The sequence below is a fragment of the Crocodylus porosus genome, unplaced genomic scaffold (assembly GCF_001723895.1).
Source record: "Crocodylus porosus isolate Cpor-Errol unplaced genomic scaffold, CroPor_comp1, whole genome shotgun sequence".
NCBI lineage: Eukaryota > Metazoa > Chordata > Crocodylia > Crocodylidae > Crocodylus > Crocodylus porosus.
The window spans coordinates 17,717,489-17,729,622 of NW_017728928.1; positions in this window are offsets into that span (position 1 = coordinate 17,717,489).

Sequence of the window (12,134 nt, forward strand, 5' to 3'; positions counted from 1 at the left end):
TCCTTACCCCTCCTCAGCTGAGAACTGCTGTGATTCTCCCGTGTCTTCCCAGACTTAGTATGCAATGGGCAGCTGAAATATTTCTGGGCACTATTACTGTAAGATTTAACAACCCTCCTGCAAAAATCAGGTGTTTTTTTATGACCTAGCCCCATCTGTACCAGACCGCAACCACAGTCCTGGTCTCTGTTCTTTATGCTACCCTCACTATTGCTTCTGTTTCTGTCAGGAAAAGAGCATATTTGCCATTGCTTCAGAAGGTGAGTGTGCCGACATACAGCTCCTCCCCGAGGATGAGGGTTCATCATTCTCTTCTTAAAGAAAGATTAAATTATCAAAAGGCTGTTCCCTTCAAAGAATTAATTGTCAGCATGTGAGTTGGGGCTAACAGAGGTTTCAGAGATAGCTATAATGTGATTTCACATTTGAAGGGGTTTTTTGCAGCAAGGGGGCAGTTGTCTGAGGGCTTCTGCTTTTCTAGTTGGTGATATCTTAATGGCTGATACCTATTTCTGGATAAACTGTAGGGAGAGTACAAGGGGTAGGCCACATTCTGGACCGTCCACGTTCCAGGGACCGGCCTGTTCTTCTGAGCCATGCATTCATGGACATGAGTTATACCAAAAGGGCCGGAAGAACCAAGCAAGACCTTGAGTTTACCTCTGATTTGGGTCTTTTCTTCCTCTTGAAAGTGCTGGGCTGCTAGTATCTGGATGAGAAGGTGATCTTATCCACGTGTAATCGCTTTGCCTAGAGCAGGGGTGGGCAATTATTTGGGGGGAGAGCTGCTTACTGAGTTTTAGCATTGAGGGCTGCATGGGCAGATAAATATTAATTTTCTAAATTTTTTAGGGGCCCCACAAGCCAGATAGAATGGCCTGGCAGGTTGCATCTGGCCCGCGGGCTGCATGTTGCCCACTCCTGGCCTAGAGAGTCACAGAGCCAGTGAGGGTCCTGTTTATACACTAACCCGTTTTTTGTAACGTCAGTCATCTCCTTACATCCCCTAACAATTACACTCTAGCACGCAGGGTTGCTTTGCTGCTGTGTCCATAATCCCTGCTGTGGGAGGGAAGAACCATCAAGGATGAGGTACGGATGCTGCCAGCGATACTATTTCTCAGAGCACCATCTGATGCTCTGAGCCAAGCTGAGTTTGCAGGTCTGAAAGTTAGGATGAAAACCATATTTCAGGTATAAATTTTAACAGATCTGATCATGGGATCCTTGAGCAATGATAACGATGGTGCTCAATTCTGCTACATGGAGTGGTAAGACTGCACTGTAAATTCATGTATAAGCATCATGCAGCTACTGCATACAGAATGGAAAGCAGGAAGGTAAAGCTAGTCATGAGACTCTCTTTACATTTCTGTGGTACCTTCTGCTCAAGGATGGCAATCAGCTTTACAAGCTTTTACTAATCAAGTTACCTCATACTCCACAGGTATCCCCATTTTACAAAGGAGGAAACCCAAAGAAGTAAATTAAATGACTTAATCAAGGTTAAGATGAGCTACTGCCAATGCTAAGAATAGAAATCAAGTTGCCTGTTTGTCTTATCCTTAGCCCTAAGAACATTTTTTAAATAAATGGCTGATAAATTTATGAAAAATCTTCTAATCAAAGAAGCATTTTCTATCACTGGTGGCATTACAGATGCAAAAAAGCTGTCAAGTAAATATTCATGTTTCTAACTACACGATATGTGACTGGAACAGTGTTAGAAAACATGATCCCTCCTGTATAAATCATGAATCATTGTACAGAGTCCTATTTGTAAACTCAGGCACTGGCATCTAGTGTTCAAAAGGTCTCAGATTATTCCCTGATGCTTTAGGCAAGCAGCAAAACACAAATCATATGGGGCCAGCTTCTCTGAACTTTGCCAAGATTTATTCAAAGCCCCATTCCTGAGTAAGCAATGAGTAAAAGTTGAGGATCCTAAAATTTAGCCTGACAGAGACCTGAAGGAAAGCCTTCATTCCAACAGTTTATTCTAGGCAGTATAATTTCCATCAGGCAGATTTGACCCAATGCTATAATTACGTCTGTAACCACAGAGCCTCACTTGCTTTTGTTACATTTCCCCGGTCATATACTTCTCTCTGTATCGACCAAGAATGGAAACAATGTGAGCCCCCATCTCTGTGTTGGCTCCAAATTATTTGTTACAAGGGCTCTGGAAACACCCAGAGGCAGATCCAGGATTTTGAAAAGGAGTGTGAAGGATCAGCAACCAGAGGGGAGCAGCAAACACAAGGGCAGGCAGTGTGGTCTGCCTGCCCCAGTGCTGGGGAAGGAGATAGGGGGGGAATTGAGGGGCTGCACCCCTGCAACTCCCCGCATCCTGCCCCTCCTTCCCCAACACTGGGGCAGGCAAACCACACTGCAGGACCAGCACCCGGGGATTAGTTTAATTTTAAATAACTTGTCCATGATGAGTTTCTTGCACCTTACTCTGAAGTTTCTGGCACTCCTAGAGACAAGAGTCCTGGGCAAGAGGGTCCCTTGTTTGACTTGGCCAGGGAGTGCCTATTTTATTCCCTGTTGTGTAGCTGAAAAAGTAGTCATTCCAGATTATACTGATTGACATTTTATTGACAAATTCTGATTTTGTTGAGAGAAATATTCCTCTAGCTGTAAAACTGCCATTAAACTTCAAATGTGAAAAGCATGATGTGTACATGTCTGGAAATGCTTTTGTTAAATGTCCATGCAAGTCTGTGTGCATGCTTCATGCATTTGTACATGCATTTGCATGTGGGGAATATTTTACCATTCTATTCTAAAATTGCCTTTTTTCCTTTTCTTCAGTGTGTACTGTCCTTTCTCATGCTACAAGATTTTAGCTTTTGTTATCAGTGCCTGCAAGACGTAACTAAACCATCGCTGACGAGAGCACCCGACTAATCATTTTAAGATAAAGCCAGCTGGAGTAACTGAGCTTTTCATCCAACATGAAAAGAGCAGAAGCTAAATTTGAGACAAAAGCAAAAGTTTAACAAGTTACATTGATCAAAGAATTTTCAAAGGAACATTCAATTATATCTGCAACACCTAAATGGAAAGGTTGTTCTTTTATTTATTTATTTTGCGATAAAGAGGGTTATTAGGTCTTGTTATCTCCTTTCTGTTTTAATGCATTCTGCTCAAACACACAGTGAAAGCTCTGCTTTGTGAAGACGGAAGCAGCAAGTGAAAAAGAAAGATTAAAATTAGGTTAAAGGATAAAAAAATAGAGAGTGCATGTTAGAGTCAAAACTTCCTTGTGTAACTACTGATGCATTCAAATGATGAGAACAGACTGTGATTACAGTGCAACTCAACTTTGCTACTCCAAGTGGCTGGCTGTGATCTTTCTGCAGACAACTGAAATCGTTTCGGAGTTATGAATTTGGAAATGAACCATGCAAAAAGAGATTACTGCTTAAGGATTCATCACATGTACTGCATGAAAAATGAGAAGTCTGTGCATGCTGGAATGAAATTGGTGGGGGGAAATGGGGAATTGTAGACTTGGGAAACTGAGATATTTCTAGAGGGAGAAGATGCTGTATCCAGATGCCAGGTTGTGGTTTAAGGTTACTGAGCATTTGTGGTAAGAAGGCTCTCAGTTTTTATAGCCTTCCATCCTAGTCCTTTCCCTGACTCCAACCATATTTTTTCCATGTCCTCATCTTATTAGTCACATTTTTTATATTTAGGGCCTGATACCAAGGTAACTAAAATCAATTGGGGTTTTTCCATTGACTTCAATGGGCTTGGTTTTAGCCTGACCAGTAAGCATTTTAAGGGTTGGCTTCTGCTCTCAGTTACACTGGAGTAAAAATAGTTTTTACCAGTTGTTTACAAGTGGTGTCAATTTAGCTTTTCTCTGATGGAAGTAAGAGAACAATCTCATTCTTGGGCCCGCTTTAGTGGTTAAGAGGCAGCATCATATTATGAAAAAGCCTGAGGTAAGACCTTAGTGATCTGTTTCAAATACTATGGGAAGAATATTCAATCTGTCCTCCTTTCTGGAACCAAACTCAACCCCAAATTTCTCAGTTTCTGAATGGTTTGCTAAGTTTCTGAATGGTTAGAGCATTCTTTCATGACTCATACACACAGATCTCTGGGTTTGGGGCAAAAGCTGTACATTTCAAAGTACACACCACACTAGGGGGGTGTTCAGTAAGGAGCAGGATTGCTGGAAATTGTAGAACACCAGAATGATTATAAAACTGGGCTGGAGAGTCACACACACGTGTGTGATATGAGTAGCTCAGAAAGGGCTGGTGCAGCAAACTGTCTGCTTACCTGAAAGTATCCCAAGTTGTAAGTCTTTGTGGATCACTTACCTAACTGGGTTTGCAGAGAGGAACAAGCAGAGATCCATAACATGGTCAGAAGACAGTGTGGACATCTTAAAAACCCACCTTCAAATCCCTGTATGCTGCTAGAGGGGAGAAATGGGTCTTTGGTTTCATGAGAATCAAGCCTTATCAGGGTAAGAGTGACTATAGGCAGATTCCATTGTAAGTACTTCTATCGTACATTTTCCCTGTAGCTTAATTTATGATCTGTAAACCACTGGTGAATGGTTTTGCAGCTTCCCCTTACTACCCAATCCACAGACAATATGAGACTATTATAGCCAGAATTAAGAAGCCTCACCCCTTTATTCCCAGCTTTGTAGCTATGGAGGTCCCCAGTGTCAACCAAAGTGGCATCCATCATAATTGCCTTCAGTATTCTCCACTTCCTGTCTTAAAATGGCCGTGTGGCATTACTGAGTGTTAATCCACTGAAAAGGAGAATGCCCCAGTGATGGCGTTCTCCATTCCAGTAGAGGATGAAGTGATCACTTCATATAGACTACTAAGAAGGCATTGTGCTTCAGAATCCCTCAGAAGGAAAAGTAGCACAGATATGCAAATGTTATTTAGGATGGCATTAGGTAAAAGAAGAAAAGAACTACCTTGCACAGTTCAGCTTTTAATCATTTGCATGGTTCTGTCATCCCGAACTAGATGAAACAGCAAAAGAAATATCACTCATATTAATAGAAAATGGCTTGTTACAATCAGCACAGGGTGGTAGGAATATACTAAAGGAAATGGGAATAATAGTGACGTTATAGGGGGGGAAAAATGCTGCACTTCACTGTGATAGTTACACCTGATTTAGCTTCTGAAAGAAGAAGAGAAAAAACCAAGACATTAAACCTCTTATCATTCTGATAGAGCTGTGTTGGAAAAAAACTGTTATTTGGCAGCAAATGGATTTATTAACTTCTAAAGGGGTGCGTGTTTGAATGTGATAGGGATAGAAGCATTCGTCAGAATGTTCATTGGATCAAAAGACAAATTAATACTTTGAAGAAACCTAGCATTTAAAATCTGCAACTTAAAATAATCCATCAGGATACAGGCTGAGCCACACAGATGCAGTCTACTACTTTTCATCACCAAGAGAGGATACATTTGGGCACAACTGCTATCCCAGGGCTATATCTGTGTGTGAATAGGTATGACTGAGGTGAATGAAGCCTCATAAAATTAAGATGGAAAGAATGAGGTGTAATTAGCTGGAGGAGGGGGCATATCATACTAGGCTTTTAAATTTAAAACCCAGGAGAAACCTTTCGTTCTTCTAGTTTCCCCTCTGTACAGTACAGCCTAGGGAATTTCATCCAGTTCCTGTATTGAAATCAGTAACTTGTATTTGATTAATGCATGTCATTCAGTCCTGATTTAAAGAGCTCGAGAGAGAAGCCACTATTCTCAATGGCTGATTGACCCACTGGTTTGATTGGCCATATAGAGGAGCAATCACCCATTGAGAATGGCTCAGCCTGTATCCTGTATATCATTCTCAGATATTCTTGGTACTCGTTCTTCATCCACTGGGAATCCCATGAGCATCTTTTGCATGGTTAGAATTGTCCTTTGAGAGTCAGCCAAACTTCTTCCAGATACTCTGGCTCCCACAGTAGACTTCTAAGACCAGACTTGTCAAATGTTGCACTCCTTAAGAACTGCTGTTGAAACATTGTGCATCTCAGAGTATAGCATCTCTTGACCTTTAAAATGTGAAGAGCAAGGACATACATGGGCAAGTTCTGATCTCACCTCTGTAACCTCAGTGAGGCTGCAAACACAAAAATATTTTGACTACAGAGTAACTTTATGCTGTAGTAAAAATGGACGTGATGTATTTCGCATAGCCTCACACTTTTATAGATTACTCTGCTCTGGGGTAAATCATCCCTCAGAAAATGAATAGTAACACCAGGGTATGTTACACTAGTATACTGGTCATGCGTCTGCTCCTCGACTCAGTTTCATCCAGCGCTAGCCATTTGCTCAGTGCAGACTAACTCCCCTGCCAGCCAGTGGCCGGGCACCATAGAGTGTGCACAGGGGATAGCAAACAGTAGAGTTGTGTCTCTACAACAATAAACTATGGAGTAAATTACTCTTGGGCAATCCTGTTGTAGGTCTAGACCCTGAATTGCTGTCTAATGGCCATTGTCAATGCTCAGAATGGGAATGAAGTTCTCTTGAACTGAGTTACCACCTAAGATCTTTCAATAATACGATGGACTGAAAAACTGCTAAAATATTTTGGTGATTTTTTAAAATGCCATTGATACTTTAGATACAAGTATACATGACTCATGGACCAGACAAGGCATCCTTTAATCTCTAAGTGTCAGTAAGAGGGATCTGGCTCTCTATTTAAGAAGCGGGCTTTCAGTTATTTAACCTGGATTGTTCTTATTCCCCAGCCCGTGGTTTCCTCTGAGATATCTTCTCTTCTCCGAGGCAGTTAATTGAAAACAAGCCTTTTGGCCGCAACGGAGTTACATCCCAACTTGCACTGAAAATGAAATACACAAGTGGCAGGTATCCAGATGGGAAAGTAACAGCCCATGTTGTATTAATCTAGCAAATAATGTAAACAGAGGGCTGCACAGTACTGTTTCCCATTTATCTTTGAGAATACATAGGTAATTGAAGCCTCTCGAACTATCCATCCTATTCCTGAGGTTTTGGTCACTTTGGTTTCTAAGCATTTTTGCAGGTTTTAAAATAAACCAATTACAGCAATGACACTACAAACTCAACATCCATATTGGGCTCATACCAATTACTTCCTTGCTACAGGATATATTAGGTAGAGCATTCTTGAAGTGCTGATGCATGAACTAGCTGTAGCCAGGTATAATTCACTCCCTTGTACATTACTAAAAAGCATATAGGACATTGGTGACATGTAGGGGGTGGATGCAGGTGCTCATGCACCCCCTGAGCTTGGTGATGCACCCCCTGCAAAAAGCTCTGCCAACACTGCCAGCAGCGCTTGCAGGCAGCTGCCACTCAACCCCCTTCACCACTGACACCACTGGCGGCATTTGTGGGCAGTCCCTGATTGCCACTGGCTGCCACTGCCAGCGGTGTCTGCGGGTGGTCGCTAGCCACTGGTTGGCCCTTGCCACCCCCACCCCCTGCCACTGCCACTGCTGCAGTCACCTGTGGGACCTCCCCACCCACTGCTGCCACACTCCTGCCGACACTGCCTGCAGCAACTCACCATGCCCACCCCCCTGCCCCCAGCATCCGGGGGCACACAGCATTCATAATATAGGATATGTCCTTGCATAGTGAATTAGTCCTGCCTTGGTTTTGGGTTTAGAGAGCGAGGATTCAAGTAATGTGCTACCAGATATAAGGGGTAATCCAGATAGACGTGTGGTCTAGTAGCTAGAACACTGCCCAAAAGTCAAGACCAGAGTTCTCTTTCCAGCTCTTCCATTGACCTGATTTGTGACCGTGTGCAAGTTGCTTCCCTTATCTGTGTCCCCTCTGTCCTATCTCTCCTTTCATCATTTTGAAAGGAATCTCTTCAAACGGGACACTGTCTCTTCCTGTGTGTTTATACAGCTCCTTAAATGGGGTCCAGATGATGATGGGACCTTCTATTTTCTAATATAATCCAAATATATCTGAGAAGAGGAAAGTAAGTTCTGAAGTGAGGCAGTACTGCCAGTAATACATCTGTGGGAAGATGTGTCTTCCAAACATACCACAGAAATGTCCGAGTTAGTGATTCCTGGGTTAAATCATTCAATTCAAAGAGATATCATTTTTCACTGTACGATGTATCTATTCCTATACCTAGCAATTAAAAGATGTGCAGAGCTGGGAGCAAGGAAGACCAAATATTTTTCTCTCAGACGGGCACTGTAACACATGGGGATTCACAATGTCTTACACATTTAACCTCCAGCATTTAACCTGTGAGGCAGGACAGAGCTGTCTTCCCCACTGTACAGATGAGTAGCTGAGATGAACTGACTTGCCCAAGATCACTCAGGAAGTTTGTGCTAAAGTAGGGGAAATAATCGGGTCTCTGGATATCCAAACTAGTGCCCTAACCACTGGTCCTTCCTTCCTAGCAGAGAGCTGCTGTTTCATACTATTTGTGTTTGTAACTTCTACTTTATTCATAGCGTGCACATGTCTCTCAAGGGGAACTCAGTACGATGGTATGGAACTTTTAAAATCAAATCCTACATAAAGAGACTTTTTAATCAAAATATTAATGCTGTTGCAAAGCTGCATCTCTGGAGACTCAAATCCTCCACTTACCCACAGAAACAACTCAGAAAAGCAGTGTTCCCCATAGTGGCCTGCCACTAGGAGAACTGTGACATCAGGAACCACTTCTGAGCATCTTCGTTTCCACGAGCCATTCAGTCCTTAGCCTCTGTGCCAGAATAGCTAACAAAGCTCTCAATGGTCTTGTGCTGCAGATCCCACTAAATAGTTTTCTGTGTGTCAGCCTAGAAGCCATCAGATGGTAACTCTTCACTAGGTTTCATTTTAACTGTTGTTGGGCTGTGGATGAAAGGCTTTATATCCCATGGGCAATCTGAGTCATCTCTTCCTCCCTATCTTGATTTCATTCTGATTTTCTTGGGAAGGGACTAGAAACATTGCTTTCATGTCTGCCAGATAGCTGACAGTCACAGCAAGTTCTTTGAAAAATGCAATATTTCAGTTGAGGTTACTGGCAGGGTGATCTGACCAAACCCAAGTGTTATGTCTTGGTACTAAAATAGGGAATATATCTGCTTCCTCATTCCCGCTGGGACTATTTTAAGCATCAAATACCACAGTGTTAGTTATCCACCAAAAAAAAGATCAGCATCTTGTCTTGCTGTTCTGGATGTTACATTTGCAGGATTAGAGCTGCTTTTAAGCTTCTGTGTAGCCATTCACAAAATAATATTTCTGGGGAAGTGGGGTACCTGAGTGGTTGTGGACAGTGAAAATGCACTTACCGCTGTAGAACTGGTTACACACAGTTCCCAGAGCAGGTCACATGGGAAAAATGACTTTGGCAGCTGCTTGTCCACATCATAAATACTTTCTGCCATTTGGTATAGCCAGTGGGGGTTGGAATAAGCTCCAATCTGGAATAGCTGGAGGGCTGAAATGTGTGTTGGCATATCTGGGGAAGGGAGGGAGGTGGCTCTCAAAGGCCTTAGAGGTAGCGAGAATCCAGATTCAGATGTCCTGTACTTAGGGGCAGGATTATCTCATGATTTGATCCATTATAAAAAGGCCATTTGTAAAATTCAGGTCCTGGCCTTTTTTAGATTTCCAAGGTCAGAACACATTCTGCAGGGTACCAGCCTATCCTGAAGAAAGGGCCAGATGTACTCCAGGCTATGGCTGAGGTATTCTGGTAGGCTTGTTTTTGGATTGAGCAGGAAACAGAAATGGAACAGCAAGACTGAGGGACACTGTCACCTGTATTGTGTGTGTAGGAGAAACTGGTCATAAATGTCTCCCTGTACCCTGGGGTTGTTTCAAGCCACTAGTCCCTTCCTAAGAATCCAAGTTACCTCAACATTTTATTTTTTTTTAAAGAAATCTTTCTCATAATATGGAAAGGACATCACCCAGAAATGACATCTTGTCCAATGTTACTACCATAGACTAAGAATTAAAGAGGGAAAATATTTAGGACTTGTTATACGCTATTGTATTACCATCCAGCAACGCCTTTTAAATAATTCAGCGTAGCCTCTCCACAGAAGGGGTTGCAATGCATTTTGTCAACTGTAAGTGAAAATTTCCTGTTTTATTTGGGTGAAGAAACGTCAGTTAATCATGTTGCACAACACAGGGTACTGCTGTTTTAAGATTACACGATGGAATTCTGCCTTTAATGAACCTTTTTTGTGTGTTCCAAGCAAATTAGTTTGAGTCCAACTGACTTATCTTCAATTATCCTCTTATGAGAATGTAAAGCAGTTGGAATGGGCTGGGGTTAATTAGGGTGCAATAGAGAAAGGAAAAAATAATTCAGCTTCAGAAACCTGCCAGGCACCAGACAGGTAGAAGGATCCAAAGCTGGCCAGTGCCAGGAGAGGGAGAACTTCAAAGACTTCGGTTGAGCATCTCAAGGTCCAGTTAATCATACAATGATCCACAATGATTGGTCCAGAAAATAAATGTCTTCCAGGGGAGTTCAGTGGAACCGTATGAAAAAGCTTCTGTTTCCTGGCCCATGAACCGTACTTGTATTATAACAGAATGCGGAGGGCCCAAACAACAGGCATTGTACTGACACCTAGCCCTAGGCCTGAAGGAGCTAAATAGACCAGACAGGCAAAGGGCAAGCAAAGGCTTAGAGGGGGAAAGTGATCTGCCCAGCACCATGCAGTGGATCAAATCAATGGTAGAAATCAACATCCTGACTCCTCATCCAGTACTGAGTGTGCTATACTGCACTGCCTCTGAGCCCAAGGACTGGTAAAACTTGCTATACTTAGGAATTGCTACGCTACTTTTGTCATAGCAAGCCTGGAAGTCTTGCGTTTGTCTTCCCTTTCCCACATTCACAGAGCTAATTATGTTAACTAATCAACTCTAGAAATGCTGCCCTTCCAATTCTACTACATTGGACAACTGCGCAGTTTGTCCATACGACAGGCCCGCCTTATCTTTGCAAAGCACTCGGAGATCCAAATGGAAAGCACTAAGTAGTCTAATGTGACGTTTCTGTTAAGATGGAAACTTGACAAGGGTCATTATCTCCATTTTAGAGATGAAAAATCAGGCGCAGAAGTGGAGAGTGACTTGCCCAAGGTCACAGCCAAGGTCGAGACCCAATGTATCATCTTTTGGCTCTGTACTCTTACCTCCAGGCATGGACTGAAGGACTCCAGGCCTAACATGGACTGAAGGACATTACAGGTCTACATGTTTCTGCTTTTTTTAATTGAAGTAATTAGATTTATATGTTTAAATAGGTTTTGAAATCTTTTTTATTTTTTTAATTAGTTTTCTTTACAACTTTGCCAGATACACCTTTAAGGACAAGAACGATAAGCCCGAAACACTAGTCTCTTCTGACTTACATACATCAAGATTATCAAGCTGCTCCCACTCCACTGGGACAAAAGCCTGGATGCTCTGAGAAGCTGTGCTGGAGAACTCAGATTGCTTCTGCAGAGGCTTGAACTTCTTTCATAATTTTGCAGACAGTCTTGAGAAGTGTCTGGTTTCTGGGTTTTGAAATATTTTTTGCCCTGCTGCCAAGGAAGGGAAGAAAACCACCTTTGAATAAGCTCTGAAACCCAAGTAGAGAGTGTCGTGGAACATTTACTTTTAAGTACAATAATGTTTAGGTTACAGACTCTAATCCCCGGGACCTCTCTCAGCGTGGCGTCTTGGGGAAAGGGGGCATTTAGAGCAGGCCCAGTTGCTTTGGTGACGCATGCTAAGTTCTCAGAGGGAATTGTGCTCTCATTTCTTCAGAAGGATATTTTAAGAGAGAGAGGGCCCGGACGGGAAATACATCCTAACAGATGTGTAATATCATTAAAGCCGACTCTAATATAATCTAAGCCACAGTTTGGTGTATTAATGCTTTGTTTATCTTTAAGCACAGATGGATATTTTTATTAGCATTACTTTGTTGATGCAGCTTCTAGAAAGGTTAGTCCAGGGGGCAGATGTCTATGTTATGAGAGCGCATTCACAGTGGGGAGACTAATCAGAAAGGTGCAGCCTTTCCATGAAATTTCAATTAGAGAATTAAACCTCATGAGTATGGGCAGCCAAGAATTG